The sequence below is a fragment of the Mustela putorius genome, unplaced genomic scaffold, assembly GCF_011764305.1.
Source record: "Mustela putorius furo isolate JIRA1106 unplaced genomic scaffold, ASM1176430v1.1 tig00003988_pilon_pilon_pilon, whole genome shotgun sequence".
In the NCBI taxonomy this organism is placed as follows: Eukaryota; Metazoa; Chordata; class Mammalia; order Carnivora; family Mustelidae; genus Mustela; species Mustela putorius.
This window is the reverse complement of record NW_025422127.1, coordinates 11,254,246-11,268,443: the sequence shown is the minus strand read 5'-3', so window position 1 is coordinate 11,268,443 and position 14,198 is coordinate 11,254,246. Positions and strand designations below refer to the sequence as shown.

Sequence of the window (14,198 nt, the reverse complement as noted above, 5' to 3'; positions counted from 1 at the left end):
TCAGTTAAGACAAGGTAATGTTTGAAAACAAACTGAGAGCTCATGTTTAGCTTGTCAGCTCACGACTAACACCGATGCCTGCCACATCAGGTTTTCAGGTCCTGCCCTGTATTTATGTCCTGACCTTTCATTTATCACCAGTAAATTTCACCTTGTTGGTTTGGGACCAGGATTCTACTTGCAAAGGACATTTTGAATCTTGACTCTGTTACCTTTCAAGGTAACTACTTTTTCCAGATGTGTGTCAATGGAAAATCTGTTAAGTATGCCTCCCATTCTCAAGGACCTGGAGCCTAGTGACTAGATGGCATGACACAATCCCCTTGACTGATGTTAGCGAACAAGTGCTACCTCTGTTCTTCATAACCTCTACTCCCAGGAGCACAGAAAATAGAGAAGAGGAAGCACAAACAAGTACAACAGCTCTTAGAAAGCATCTTGGCAAAACTCCAAGGTGATGGTAAATTTGCAGTGTGTGTGTAGAATTTGTATAAACATTCCCATGAATATTCCTGCAGCTCATTTCCACAGGTAGCTAGGGCCACCACACAGCAAGACTGTGGGGTCACTATTCCTGTCTGCCTTCCATTCAATGGAAGGAGATGTCTGCAGCCATGAAGGCTGAGGATCACTAACTCAAGCCCTGGGAGGGAGTGGGAAGGATTCAGGAGAGCCATAATGGGCTCTGAAACACTCTGCCCAGAAACCAGGCTCCAAATAAATGGTAAACAGAGTTGGCCAGGCACATGTATCCCTCCTGACCACCCAGGAAAAGAAGAAAGAAAAGTAGAGCAAGGGTGACTTTGGTCCTTCAGAATCACTCTCACAGAAACTGTCAGCTTCTACCACCACCATTCTTCTTAAAGATACTTCCTGAAAGTATCTTCACCTACATAAACATATCAACTGCCTCTTGCCCATCCCTGGACCTCTGAGGATTAAAGGTCAACGCCAAGAGAGAGGATAATGACAGCAAAGAGAATCCTGGTCAGGGGATTGGCATGTTCCCACTCCTTCACCATGGGGAGCCCACTTTGCATTTCATCTATCCTCACTGCTCAGCAGTCTTGCCTGGTGGGTCACTGGAAATTACTGTTTCCTTTCAGGCACTGCTCTGCCTCTCTGTTCTGTATCACATTCATCACTCATTATCTCCCTTGGCTTATGTTATTTGATGTGCACACAGGCAGATAAGAGCCCCAGTTACCACAGAAAGCAAAGCCCTGAAGGGTGGCATTCCATAGCCACAAGGCAGAGGGCCTTCCACTCTTCTTACACACTCATGCATGTGCACACACATGCACACAATTCCCATGCACCAACCCACTAGTACAACTCAAAGCTATTTGGAGCAGCAGTCCCCAGGCTTGGCCTCAGGGCTTTCCCAGAGAGTTAGCCAACCCTCCTGCCAGGTCTCTTGCCATGCAGCTGCCATCCACTCCCAGGCCAGCAGCCCCTGAGATGCCATGCAGCATTTTCCACTCATCCAAAGCTTCTTAAATGTCTCTGATATACACCATGTGTCCCAATAGGAAAATACACACTCATCAACTCCACAAAATGCTCCAGATGTGATCAAAACTGGAGAGGCAAAAGAAAACAGAGATGGGGTATTTAGGAAAGGGGACAGAACGAAAGAAATCCAGGGCTGCAGTGGCGGGAGTGCCCTGGGTGGTGGTAAGACCAATGGATGGAGTCTAGAACTGGGATCTAGACTCCCAGGCTCCAATCCCTACTTCAACCTGTATCCTTGTGAGACTCGGAGTCCTGACCCCAGACTAGCTTCAGGCTTGAGATTCTATCTATAGAACCTAGAAAGTTGGCCCTGGAAGTGATGCTATAGATCACCTGGCTCATCCCCTCTACTATTAGGTGAGGAAGGCGGCAGGTAAGTCAACCTGTCCGGAGCATTGACCATCACCTCTAACCCCCCACACCCTCCTACCTCCAGTTCACCACTGTCTATATTCAATATCAGCAGGTGATAGCAGCACAGGTTAATGATTCTTTACCTAAAAGTCCTCAGACATGATACCTCCGTCCCTCTGCTCCATTAAAGCTGTTAAGAGGATCTTAGTTCCTTTTTTATAAAGTGAGGGGATGGCTTTCAAGGATCCCCCCAAATCTGAAATTCCTAAGTCCTCATGATCTTCAGCAATACCCCCCTTAAGGAACAAGATTTGTTCTACTCTAAAAGATCCTGAGTCCCTTCATTATCCCATCTAACATCTGACCACATTGGTCCACTATCCCCACCATCACCTCAAGGCCCCTGTGTCCTGCCAGCATCTTCCTCCTGCAAAGTGTAGCAAAACCGTTCAGATAATGGGTGCACAGTGAGTGTGGTGTTTGATGCTGTCAGTAATGGCCATCACCATGCCCTTTGAGACATCTGCCACTGGGGCACAGGGACATTGCAACCTAGTGAAATCTATGGGTGAGAACAGAAAAGAGACCTGAGCTCAGCATCACATCACCCAAAACATCCCTAATGTCCTCTTGGAAGGACAAAAAATAACCAGGAGTATACGCTGCTCTTCTCCCCAGTTATTCCCTGTCAACCCCCCCCCCCCATCCTGTCTGGCACAAAACAAGCAATCCCTTCCTAATGGCCCACAAGGAAGAAGTTGAAGCCCTTTAAAAGTAAAAGCCACCCAGATCATGGCAGTGCTGCCCACACAAGTGCACTCACACAGCCAAGCCTTTCAAGGATGTACTCTTTCCTTTAGGATAAAGTGCAAAATCCTCCACCACCCTACAGGATCTGCTAGGCTCTGACACCTGCCTCACCCCAGCCTGGCCCCCCAGCATTCCCCTCACTGCAGACCTAATGTCCCTGCACACCAGGTACCCTCTTCCAACACTGGGGCAGTATATACAGTGGTGAAGAGAACCAACTCTGGAATCAGACTTAGGAGTCCAAATCTTCCCTCTTCCTTACTAGCTGGGTGACCCTGGGGGACTTAACAATCTCTTTGTGTTTCAGTAGCTCATCTGTAAAATGACTATAATAGTATCTCAAAGGGCTGCTACAAATCAAAGAGCTGAAGCAGTGCTCACCATACAGGAAGTACCACAGAATATTAGCTGTTGTCATTACTCGGCTCACCTTTCTCTGGCTTATCTTTGGTTTCACTCACGTATCAAACCTGAGTGCAAAGTTACTTCCTTAGGGAGTCCTTCTCCAACTACGTTGGATTATCCGGTGTCTTTATTCCCATTACACTCCATGGTCCTCTACTATAGACCATGTCACACGTAAAATTAACTATGTATCATCTGTGTTCCCTGCTAGATCACAAGGCCCATGAGCTCAAACTAGTGTGGACCACACAGGTCCAGATACTCCTGGGGCAGTCCTGGTTTCACCTGTCGTCTCCATATGGTAGGTTAGATTAGCGTTCAGCAAACATGAACTCCTCTTTCCTTATATAAGAGTATACTTCCCAGCAACATGGATTTTTGCTTAGTCATGTGACTTCTTTAGCCAATGGAATGTTAATGAAAGTGATGTCAGCAATACCAAAAGAGGTACTGTTTGTTTCTATTCCTTGGCTTCTAGTCTTTTGAGTCACCATGAGAGAAACATGCCCCAGGTATCTTCTGATCTAAGGAGAACATACAGACCTATGAAGACCTGAACTTAGTCTGGACCCTGGGGCGAAGCCCAACCAATCACCAGCCTGAAGCCGAGCTTTTCCACTCAACCTACAAACACATAAGCACGACAAGTAAATGCCTGCTATTATAAGCTATTGACTTTGGGGTAGTTTGTTATGCAGCATTCTTGTGACAACAGCTGAGTAGCACACTAGGCATAATTATTAATAGTGCTCACCTTCCTGCTCAAAAGTGTTCCCGGTTAGATGACACAGTATCTCATCACCCAAAGTCAGTCTGTATCTATCTTTTTATCTTTTTAACTCCAGTGCCCAGAACAGTGCCTGGCATGGAGAAAGTGCTGGATGAATATGCTGGGTAAAACTGAACTGAATTACATGGTCTCTTAAATCTCTTTCCCAAATCATGGAATCTTCTTCCCAACTCCACGGTTAGATGTTAAACCTTCAGAGAAGGGCTAATATGTCCAAAGGTAGATACAGTCTCACAGGATTTGACAGAAAGATGTTAAGCCTTCAGAGAAGTGCTTGTATTCCAAAGGGAGATATGATCTCACAGGATTTGAAAAATAGGGGAGAGAGACGATGGCTTAAGCATGGAGAATGACCAAAGTGAAAAGGAAGGAACCCTTGCAAGAGGAATCTACATCAGGCTCATCAGGTGGGGCTTCCAGGGGGCAGGGCGCCCATGGGTGGGGCAAAGAGACACCCTTGGTTTAATTCTTCTCTCCACCGAGCAGCTTACCTTCCTGACTAAAGGTTGAGGAGTGGGCAGAATATCAACCTCAAGAAATACCGCCGTGTTGTTACTGATAACAGCTGGAAACCAGCCATTGCCCTTACCTTCATCCAGACTAAAATGCCCAAATAAAAGCCCCTCTCAGTCCCTCCTGTGTTCAGTTAAATATGGAGTCTATGAAAGAAACCAATGAGGCCGAGGCAACAACCCCAAGGCCTATGCCCTCAAGGACGATTTTCCTGAGTCCCTTCAGTGGGCTGGGTGACCCAGGTTAAGTGCCACATCTTCCATAGCCTGATTCAACCACTGTGCCAAGGGCAGACCACAATCCTTGGCAGATAGCCAACTACCCATATCTCTGAATATCTTGAGATGATCCCAAAGGTACTAGAGGACAGCAATCTCCCGGGCAGGGATCTTGAAGCTTTTTGTTTTGTTTTGTTTGTTTCTTGCTTGTGTCTGTGACTTCCAGACCCACAAAATGCTGTGGTTTTCCGTTTCTAAAACAGAGGCATGTCCCGCTGCGAAAAGCCTGGGCGTGCTGGGCTAATTAAATTTAGCTATCTTGTGGTTGTTGTTGTAACGTGTGATCCGCCAATGTTATTCAATGTGTTAAGACGTTTTCTGTTTATGTTGGTTACATACCCATGTGGTGTGGGTGGAGAACATCACTCAAGGGAATATCATTAGCAGGAACAGGGAGCTCAAGGGTTCCAGAGCCACGTGGTGAGACTGTGGCTCCCGGGATCAAACAGTTGGGCTGTGTCCATGGTAACTGATCCATATGCTAGTCCCCTCCCTCTTTCTAGGGCAAGATCAGTCCCTCAGATTTACCTGAAGTCCTTGACTCCCACAGACAGGCTTGCACCTGCCACGGCCAGCCTAGAGGTTTTGTGGAAAACAGATTCTCCTCTCTGTCAGAGAGAGAGAGCACACCAGGTTCAAAGGGGTTGAATGACTTGTCCAAAGTTTCCCAGAAGAAAAGGTGAGAAACTGCCTGCTCTCACCTCACAGCTCAGAGCACACACGTCCCCCAGCCATTGTATGCTGTTTTGCCACCTGCCTAACTTCCAGAGAAACCACCTGACAGTTGGTTCTCCCCTGTCATAAGGCCTCTTTCTGGGCTCTCTTCCCTCACTGTCTCAAACATCTCCTCCAACCCCTGCCCATAGCCCTATGCTTTCTTCTCAGCCCTTCCTCAGCCCCAGCCATTCTTGAGTCTCTCTGGTCAGCCTCTCCTGACCAGGAATGACTTCATCTAAGTCCTATAAATCTCCCAACCATATTTCTTTTCACCTTCAAATCTCTGCTTTCTACTCCAAACTCATCAGTCCCATAAGTTGCTTTTTTTCTCTCACAAAACCACACTAAATCCAGTTACTATCTCTTTGAAACCTTCTACCACCTGGGCCTGGCACATTGACATATAGCTGTGTGTGTGCCAGCTCCCTGCTGGGCACTCCTTATAGCTTGTGACCTCCATCAGCAGCGTCCCACTGTGAGCACATTGTGTCCCGCCATGACACTTTGAGCTTCCTGCTCCTTGCCTCTTCTTTTAGCTTTGACAGCAACCCCAGGACAAAGTTCTTCACCTAGTAAACCCTTGATAAAAAGATCCATCCTCACGTTGTTAACAGACTCTGAATTCTGTTTTAAGAAAAATCTCTGGGAGTCTGGGTTTCTTGGGACCTGGCAGTGTCATACTTACTCTGGTCCCATCTCGGAGGCCCCCTGAGCTTCACTCTCAGTGGGAAACAAAAAGAAGACATTCCCATGACAAAGGCAGACCTTCCACAAAATCCCACACTGACAGAAGCCAGACTCCAGGACAGGCCATGGAAGAGTCTCGCCTGGTGCATGGTGTGAACCTGGTTCCAAAACCTGCCAATGAGACCCAGCCACATGGTGGTGGTGGCATGCAGGGAGAGACTCAGCTGACAAAAGAAGTGACCACTAACAACCTGACAGCATGGAAGAAGCCAGAACAAACAGACTATAAAAAATAGAATTGAGAAATCAAAAACATGGCATTCTCTGCTTAACAGAGGCACAAAGGATCCTATCCAGCTCAACAACCTGAGAGGGGCCCATCATTCCTGCTAAATACAGGGGAATGCTCCTAAGGACGATGCCATTGTAAAGCAGGGGTTGACCAGTAGCCCACACCAGTTTTCCCTCAGAGATTAACACCAGGGAGCTGGAGACCCAGCTCGCCTGACACCCAGCTGGATGAAGGGTTCTGTCACCTTTAGCCCCATGCTACAAGGGAGAAACATTGTCTCTAGAATCAGGCAGGCCTGGGTTTGATCCCAGATGGGCTGACTCTGTGGCTTGGGGAAGCTCCTTATCTCGCAGAGCTCAGTATCCTCATCTGTAAAATGCAGGTAAGACTACCCACTTTGCAGGGTCATTAGGAAGCACGGAACTCACACACAAAGTGCAGAGTCATGATACACTGATTCACAGTAAGAAAAAAAAAAAAAAAGTCGAGCACCTGGGTGGCTCAGTTGGTTTCGCAACTGCCTTTAGCTCAGGTCGTGATGTCAGAGTCCTGGGATCAAATCCCACATCGGCCTCCCAGCTCCATGGAGAGTTTGCTTCTCCCTCTGACCTCCCCCTCTCATACTATCTCACTCTGTCTCTCTCTCTCAAATAAATAAATAAAATCTTTTTTTAAAAAGTCTAATAATTATGTAGCATTTGTCAAAACTCATGAGTTGAAGGACTCTGCAAAATCCTGTTAGCGTAGAGAATACTAATGTTTTCCTCTAGGGAGCAGATAATACCTTTACTTAACCCTATGTCCATCAACACAGTATCTGTGCAATACTTTATCACAGTCCACGAAATAATATCATGGGCCATGTGGGACGGGTGTTATGATCCCTCTTTCATACCAAGGAAACTAAGGTTTGGAAGACAATGTCTTGTCCAGACATTACATTAACTAGAAACAAAACTGGAGCTGAAACTGAGTTCTTTTCATTCTTAATGCACTGCTCCTAGCCTACAGGAATGTCCCTAAGCCCAAGCCTCAGGACTTAAACATGTGCACTCTATCCGTCCCCTAACTTCATCAGTGGCGGCCTCACTCCTCCATTTTCTTCCTGGGTAGGGAGCTCTTATTTGTTTAAGTCTGTCTTCAGATGCATCCTCTCCAAATCTTTGATCACATTACTTTTACTTCCCCAAAATATTTCCAGTCTGGCTGGGAGTTTTTTCTTTAGACGTGATGACCCAAGTTAGACACATATGAGCTCTGGCTTTGCCATGATTTGTAAGTGATATGATCCTAAAATGTTTCCTGGCAATTTCCAGGGTCTGTGGGTGCTGCATCACATGGATGTTTCTAGAAAGAGTTATGGTCACCCCCAATAATCTTTGCCTGAGGCATAGCCAATTTAGATGACTAGTTTGGGGGTCAATTTCCCCTCATGATCTTTTCCATATGCTATTTTTATAGCTCACAGTTGCTTTTTGTAAATTCCTCCATCAGTTTGTCCCTTCATTTCCCAGAAAAGCCTTGTGGTCATCTTTAGGCTTAAAGCTTTGACTCTGAACTTCAGCTCCTTCAGAACGGGGCCATGCTTAATTCATTTCCATATGTCCAGCACCAGTGTCTGACATATGGTCAATACAAAATATGTGTTGGTCCAACTACCCCAGGTAAGGTGTGCAGAGGGACCCTGCTCTGAGCTCCCCAGGCCGATAAGTCCTGCGGAGAAGCATCGTGAGGATGAAGAGCCCATGTCACATGAGGATATGCAGAAAGATCCGAGAGTAGATTGTGTGGAAGAAAAAAAAAAAAAAAAAGCTCAGGTATAGAAGAACTGTTAGGAACACAAGAACCAAGAGATTTTTTCCATTATTTAAAAGACTGAGCTTCAGGGAGAAAACCTGGAATCAAAAGGAGGGAAATCGGCAAAGTTCTTGCTCTGGTTCCATGACCTCCTCATGGCTAGAAATGTCCAGCAGAGAAACAAGCTTCCCCTGAGGCAAGGCATTCGCTACTACAAGAAAAAAGCAGCAGAAGCTGGGTACTTGCTAGAGAAATACTCCATGAGAGCAGTCTCCATCCCTTCATTCCAGGCCCAAGCCCTGAGGCTACTGAACAGGAAGCACTTTCCATCTCTGTGCCACCATAGTTCCGTCCCAGCAGTGCCGGGTATCTGAGAGATTATTGCTCACAAGGGCCCAAAGGGACATGGAATATAGAGCCTTGCCATATATTTTTAGAACAAGAGCAGCCTCTCTTCCTCCCTGGGAAGCTGGACATAAGAGAGTCAAGGTGGAATGAGCTGCAAGCCAGAGAGCTGCTCCTTCCCCTGTTCTGCCCACGGAATTCTGGGTGGCCACAGGGAGCATGTGTGTATATGTGTCTGTGCAACCTCCTGGTGCTGGGGATCCACCATCTGTACCATATGGCTGATACCACAGCAGAAAGATGAAGAGTTTGATCTGAAACAGGAGCCACCCTCCATAGAAGTCTGTTCTGAGGCTTGAGAGGCCACCCTCATAAGACCAAGCCAGTCTCTGGGCATGGAGTGGAGAGTACTTTGTCCCAACTCCTGGTAGGCCACGGACCATGGGCTTTCACCCTCAGAGGGGGCATACTGAAGGTCAGTGGCACTCGGTGGGGGTAGCAAGAGCCCTGTCACAGCTAGATTTAATAAACAGCCTGACTTGTTTCCTGATCTAGAAAATGGAACATAAAATCACAGAACATTACCATCCTTGTTTCGGCCTTGCCTCAACCAGCTATGTCCTGCTGTTCCGTGTCTACTCTGTCCCCTCCCTCCCCCACTCCCAGAAGGAAAAGAAAAATATTCTCAGGCCTACAAGGTACTATTTCTTTACAGCCTGCAAAATGGTTCCCAGCTAAATCCAATACTTCAAATGTTGGGGACCCATGCAAAGACCAAGGCGCTAGTCCCACACTTCATGCCTCCTCAGTCTCCCCTCCCTGTGATCTAGCCTCGCCTCCTTCCAACCCTGGATTCTCTGCTAAGTCACAGGGCAGAATGAGAGGCATGGGTCAGATAGGCACAGAATCTACACAGGTGAGGCTTCCAAGTCAACTTTTGGACCTAACCACTCGCAATCAACAGTCATGAAGGATCTAACTTTGGGTCAGTGGCATTCCTGGCCACTGATAGCTGGCTAAAGAGTAAATCCGTACACTGGGCAGCCCAGGCTGGCCATGAAGACACATTTAGGTCCTTTAACCTTAGCCCTTCGGAAAGGAACATTTCTAATTCAAGTGCCCCCTCTTCCAGGAAGCCTTCCCTTATTTTGCTCATAGCAAATCAATTACTCTTCATCCGTTGTTCTGCAGTATTATGTTTGTACTTGTGTCCTCAGCCCTGTAAGCCCTCACTTCATCCTGCCTTGCACATGCCTACCTCCCTACAGAACTGCTAGACCTTCAGGGCACAAACTCTACCTTACTCATGACCGCTCCTCCCCATGCTGCCTAGCACAGAGACCGCTCACCATAAGCATCAGTAAATGCTTACCGCGCTTGACTGAACCGCCTTTATAAATCCCAGAGAAGGATCAAGGAGGAGGCAGCAGGACTCAGGAAATAATTAATCATGGGTTGATCAACATTTTTTCCTCTCCATTCCCTCCCTCAAACCAGCTGCAGCCAGTCCTTTCTGAGCCTGGCCTGCTGAGAAGCCTCCTAAGAAAGAATGTGGCTTCCCCTGTCTTCCTTCTGGAGGGATTTGGATGGGTCACATTTCAGGAGTGTAGCAGTGGGGCCCAGAGACCAAGAGGGATGAATCCTATCACACAGCCTTCAAGCGGCTGATCTGGAGAACACTAGCAACGATGAGGACCTTGGCCTTGCATAGGAGGAAGGAAAGGCAACAGCTGTGATGTCAGGCCTGGAGACTGGCTCCCCACAGATGGGGCTGGAGAGAGCTGGGCTTCTACAGTGACAGAGACGTGTACATAGCACGGTGGGGGTACAGGATCATGCATCTTGCCACGGACCAGGCCCAAAGTCTCCTGAGATGGTAGGTCCTAGAGAAATCACTCTCAAGCTTCTGTGGAAGTGTTTGTACCTAAAGGCTTCAGGCCAGGACATTGCTAAGAGAACCCCGGAACTGCCACATGGGATGGGTTTCGTGTCCAGGGCCTCACTCGTGAAGTGGGCATTCCTGAGATGGGTGGGAATGAGGGAGAGCCAATCCATCACTCCTCTACACACCATAGTCCTGATTCCATACGGTGAACGCTAGGCTGCCCAAGTATCACCCCCTTGGTGAATTCCCCAAAGCCAATGGGCTGCCATCACGCTAAGCTTAGGGGACTTTTAGACCCCTCTTTTTCTTATATAGTGTGATGCAGGCAGTGGCCAGGGCTGAAAATAAAATTTTTGTAGCTCAGCTTCAACACAGCTAGGAGCTCAGTCAGACTCAGCTTAAAGCCTACTGCTTTGTCTCATCCGTATCAAAACCTTCCAACTAAGAAAATCAGCCTGTGAGCAGACATTCATTTTAGTGAAAAGATAGGTCATGGCCCTGACTAACAGTGGATCACACCTGTACAAATCCAAAAGGCCCCAGGCCCCAGGCTCCCCAGACAATAAAGGCTGTTTTCTTCCTGGGATGTTGGGGAGTTAACCCAGGGCATTATAGGCAAAAATCTATTTTCTGGCTATGAGGACCCTCTTATGGCTCCTAAGGGACCAAAAGATCATTTCCTTCCAGCAAAGGCACCATTTCATCCACTGGCTTGGTCACAAGCTGTGTTTCTGCCAGGGCACCAGCACTGCTGGCTGCTAGTTCCCAGAGAGCTACTGTGATTGGCATCCCTGCTGGATGCCTCCCTGGGGAACTTTCCAGGCAACGCTTACACACACGTACACGCACACACACACACAGTCAGCTCAGGCCCACAGGCCCCACCCGAGCTTTCTAGAGCAAAGCTAGGATCCAGGGTTGGAGAGCCCTGTTGGGCTGGGAGACACCCATCAGCAGTCTCACAGTGCAGCCTGCTGGGCATGAATGAAGGTGCAGCAGCAGGACGCAGGGGTGAGGGGTGCAGGAACTCTGTCCATTTCCAACACCCGGGAAAGGAGCCTCAAACCCCAAACTGCCAGTTTAGGCTTGAAGGCCTGTGGGAAGGGAAAGACAGTTAACCTTGGGGCTTTCAAAATGCAAACAATTCTCCCACCCCCACCAAGGTCTCAACTGCTCAAATGCTTTAGAATGTTCCAAATGTTCAGCATAAGAGAGGAGCCCTGGGGACCCACAGGAGGAATAGAAGCTCCATCCTGAAAACAAGGACTGAGTGTCCAAGGAAATAGGCGGGAGGACTTTTGGGGAGCTTCATATGAATTATCATTTCTAACTTATGTAAGACTCCGCTGCTTCACCAATCTTTGAGCACCAACACACAGGTACAATTTCTATGCGAGGCACCAAGAGGGTACAGTTCACCTTAGTAAGTAGCAATGGAACAGCAATGACACAGTGTGAGGGCCAATGATGGCTCAGGAAAGGCAGCCACGGTAGGGTGGGCTCTGGGGTCCGGTGGGTCCTGACCGGTAGCAGCAGGAAAGATGGAAGATGAAAGAGAGCAGCTGGAGAGAAAGGGCGCGGAAAAACACCCACAGGACCTGGTGTCCGAGAGGGCAGTGGGCAGTGAGAAAGAGGGCAGAGGACAAAGAGGAGGGGAAGGAGGTGGCTTTGGCAGAATCAGAAGGAGTGAGCTGGGCCTTGGAAGGCAATGTAACGTGAGTCTCAGGAGGCGGCTGCTGAGTGTGGGTAGCCATTCCAGACACCCTGCACCCTATTCCCCCTTCATGAACCCTCCAGCAACTGGCTCTTGCTTACCTGTCTCTGCTTACCCATCTACTACCTCCGCTTGCCCCTCTTGCCTCTGGCCCTTCCCTCTCTCCCCACTACTGCTACTTTCTCCCTCCAGCAGCTCCTTGAAGTCGGTGAGTTTCTTATACCACTGGGTAGACAGCAGCACCCACTTCCACAGGGCCCCTACATGCACACTACCCAATGTCCCCTTCCCTTCCCCTCCAGCTGGCCTCCGAGAGGTGCCTGGGTCCCCAGCCTTCTTTCTTCCTAGCCTAACCAGCCAAACTGCTGGCCTCACCCAGGGACTGTAGGAGCTCCCTGAGCCATCTGATGTGTGAGGAGCAGTGGCCAGTCTCCAGCTCTGCAGCACACCATGCCCCGTCTAGACAGATTTGAGCTCTGTGTCCTCAGGAACAGCCAGGCCCCAGAGCAGGGCTCTGCTCCAAAGGCAATTCTTCCCCTGCAGGTGAGGCTGCTTTGGTGGCCAAAACTGAGTGCACACTGGAGACATTTCCCACTTAGCTGGCGGCCAGTCACCTGAAGTCTCTGGGGAAAAAGACAAGGCTCTCTGGTAGGGAGAATTCTTATTTTTTAATCATATTTTAAAAAAACAAAACAAAACAAAAAAAACGAACGAGTAGTTGGAGAAAACAGGCGACAGAGTGGGTGGCCACTTGGGATGCAGAGAGAAAGATCAAAGCCCACCAGGCACGGAGGAAACAGCCACACCAAGGCCGTGGCCCAGAGAACAGTCTAGGTGGCCCGTGCTCCATACAAGGCAGGCTGGGAACGGGAGGCTCTGGGTGAGGAAGCCTCAGTCACAGGCACCCCGTAGCCCTGCTCTGCGACCCCAGCACTGCAGTTAACGGTCTCCAGCTGGAACAAACACCCCCGCTGTCAAGAGACATCCAACCGAGCTCCCAGTTCCCCGGGAGGGCCGTCGTCCTATCTCTGTGTGGGCAGTGAATCTACCCAAACTGCAGCCCCGAGGCTGCTTTCTTCTTCCAAGGAGAAGGTGGAGTTCCTCCCTCTGGACACAATCCTTCTGACTGCTGCCCCTCTCACAATCCCAGCCCGGGGCAATTAGCCAGGAACACTCTCTGTGTTTACCAGCCAAAAAGTGCCCATCTTTCCCAAACAAGTATGCTACCAAATTTCCTCCCAGGTCCCTCAGTTCAACCTCCCATTTTTTTAACCCAACTTATGATAACCAGGATCCTGAAGACTGTGGAAAGAACATGGCTTGCCCGAAGAAGCAACAGGCCACAGTGGTGGGCCCAGTCTCCACTCCCAGCCCAGTGCTTTCCCACCTCACAGTGCTGCCTCCCAACCTTCCAGCTGGGAAAGCAGCTCAGCTCAACAAGCCCACGGAGCTGCTAGAGCCTTCAACCCACTTTAGGGTGGTCAGACCTTCAGCATTCTAGTAAGTTCTTTCGAAGGACTTTCACTAACATTTGGTAGAAGCCAGGGAAACTCCCAAGGTACCAGGACATCATCTAAGGGGGCAGCACTGAAGGGAGGGATTCCAAGACCCTGTCTCTTCTTCCTTCTAATGTGAAGAAGCCAGAAACTGACATGCCATCTCAGACCAGCCAGCTCATTCCTCATGAGATTTGCCGGGCCTCCCCTTCTCTGGTCCACACTGTGGCCACTTGCTCATAACCTAAGAATCTGCTTCACCCCATCATTCTCCAGGACAAATTTGAAGGGGAATGTGTAAGAGTGATAACTGCATTCATACCCCCCCCTCCACCCAAAAACAGAGGAGCAGGAAGGGAAAGAGAGACCATGGTGCTAAAGATCTCAAAACGGAAGTCATGGTGTATCCATTACGTTATCTGCTGCCTCACACAGACCCCAACCCCCATCCTCACCCCTGAGCTGCTTCCCCATGTGTCAGACATACAGCAGGACAATACAGCCCAGAAAAGCAGGCCCCTCTGCTTGGCCAATAGATGGCCAGGGGTTAAGAGGGTTGACGGGTATGTTTCAGCATTTGCAGCTCTACATTCCTCCCAA

General features: G+C 48.8%; 1 protein-coding gene across 1 annotated transcript in view; it reads right to left on the bottom strand.

Moving 5' to 3' along the window:
• The window catches only part of ANO2 (anoctamin 2), a 335,951-nt gene that overhangs the window by 195,438 nt on the left and 126,315 nt on the right, over positions 1–14,198 (bottom strand). The gene's annotated exons all lie outside the window — the stretch shown is intronic.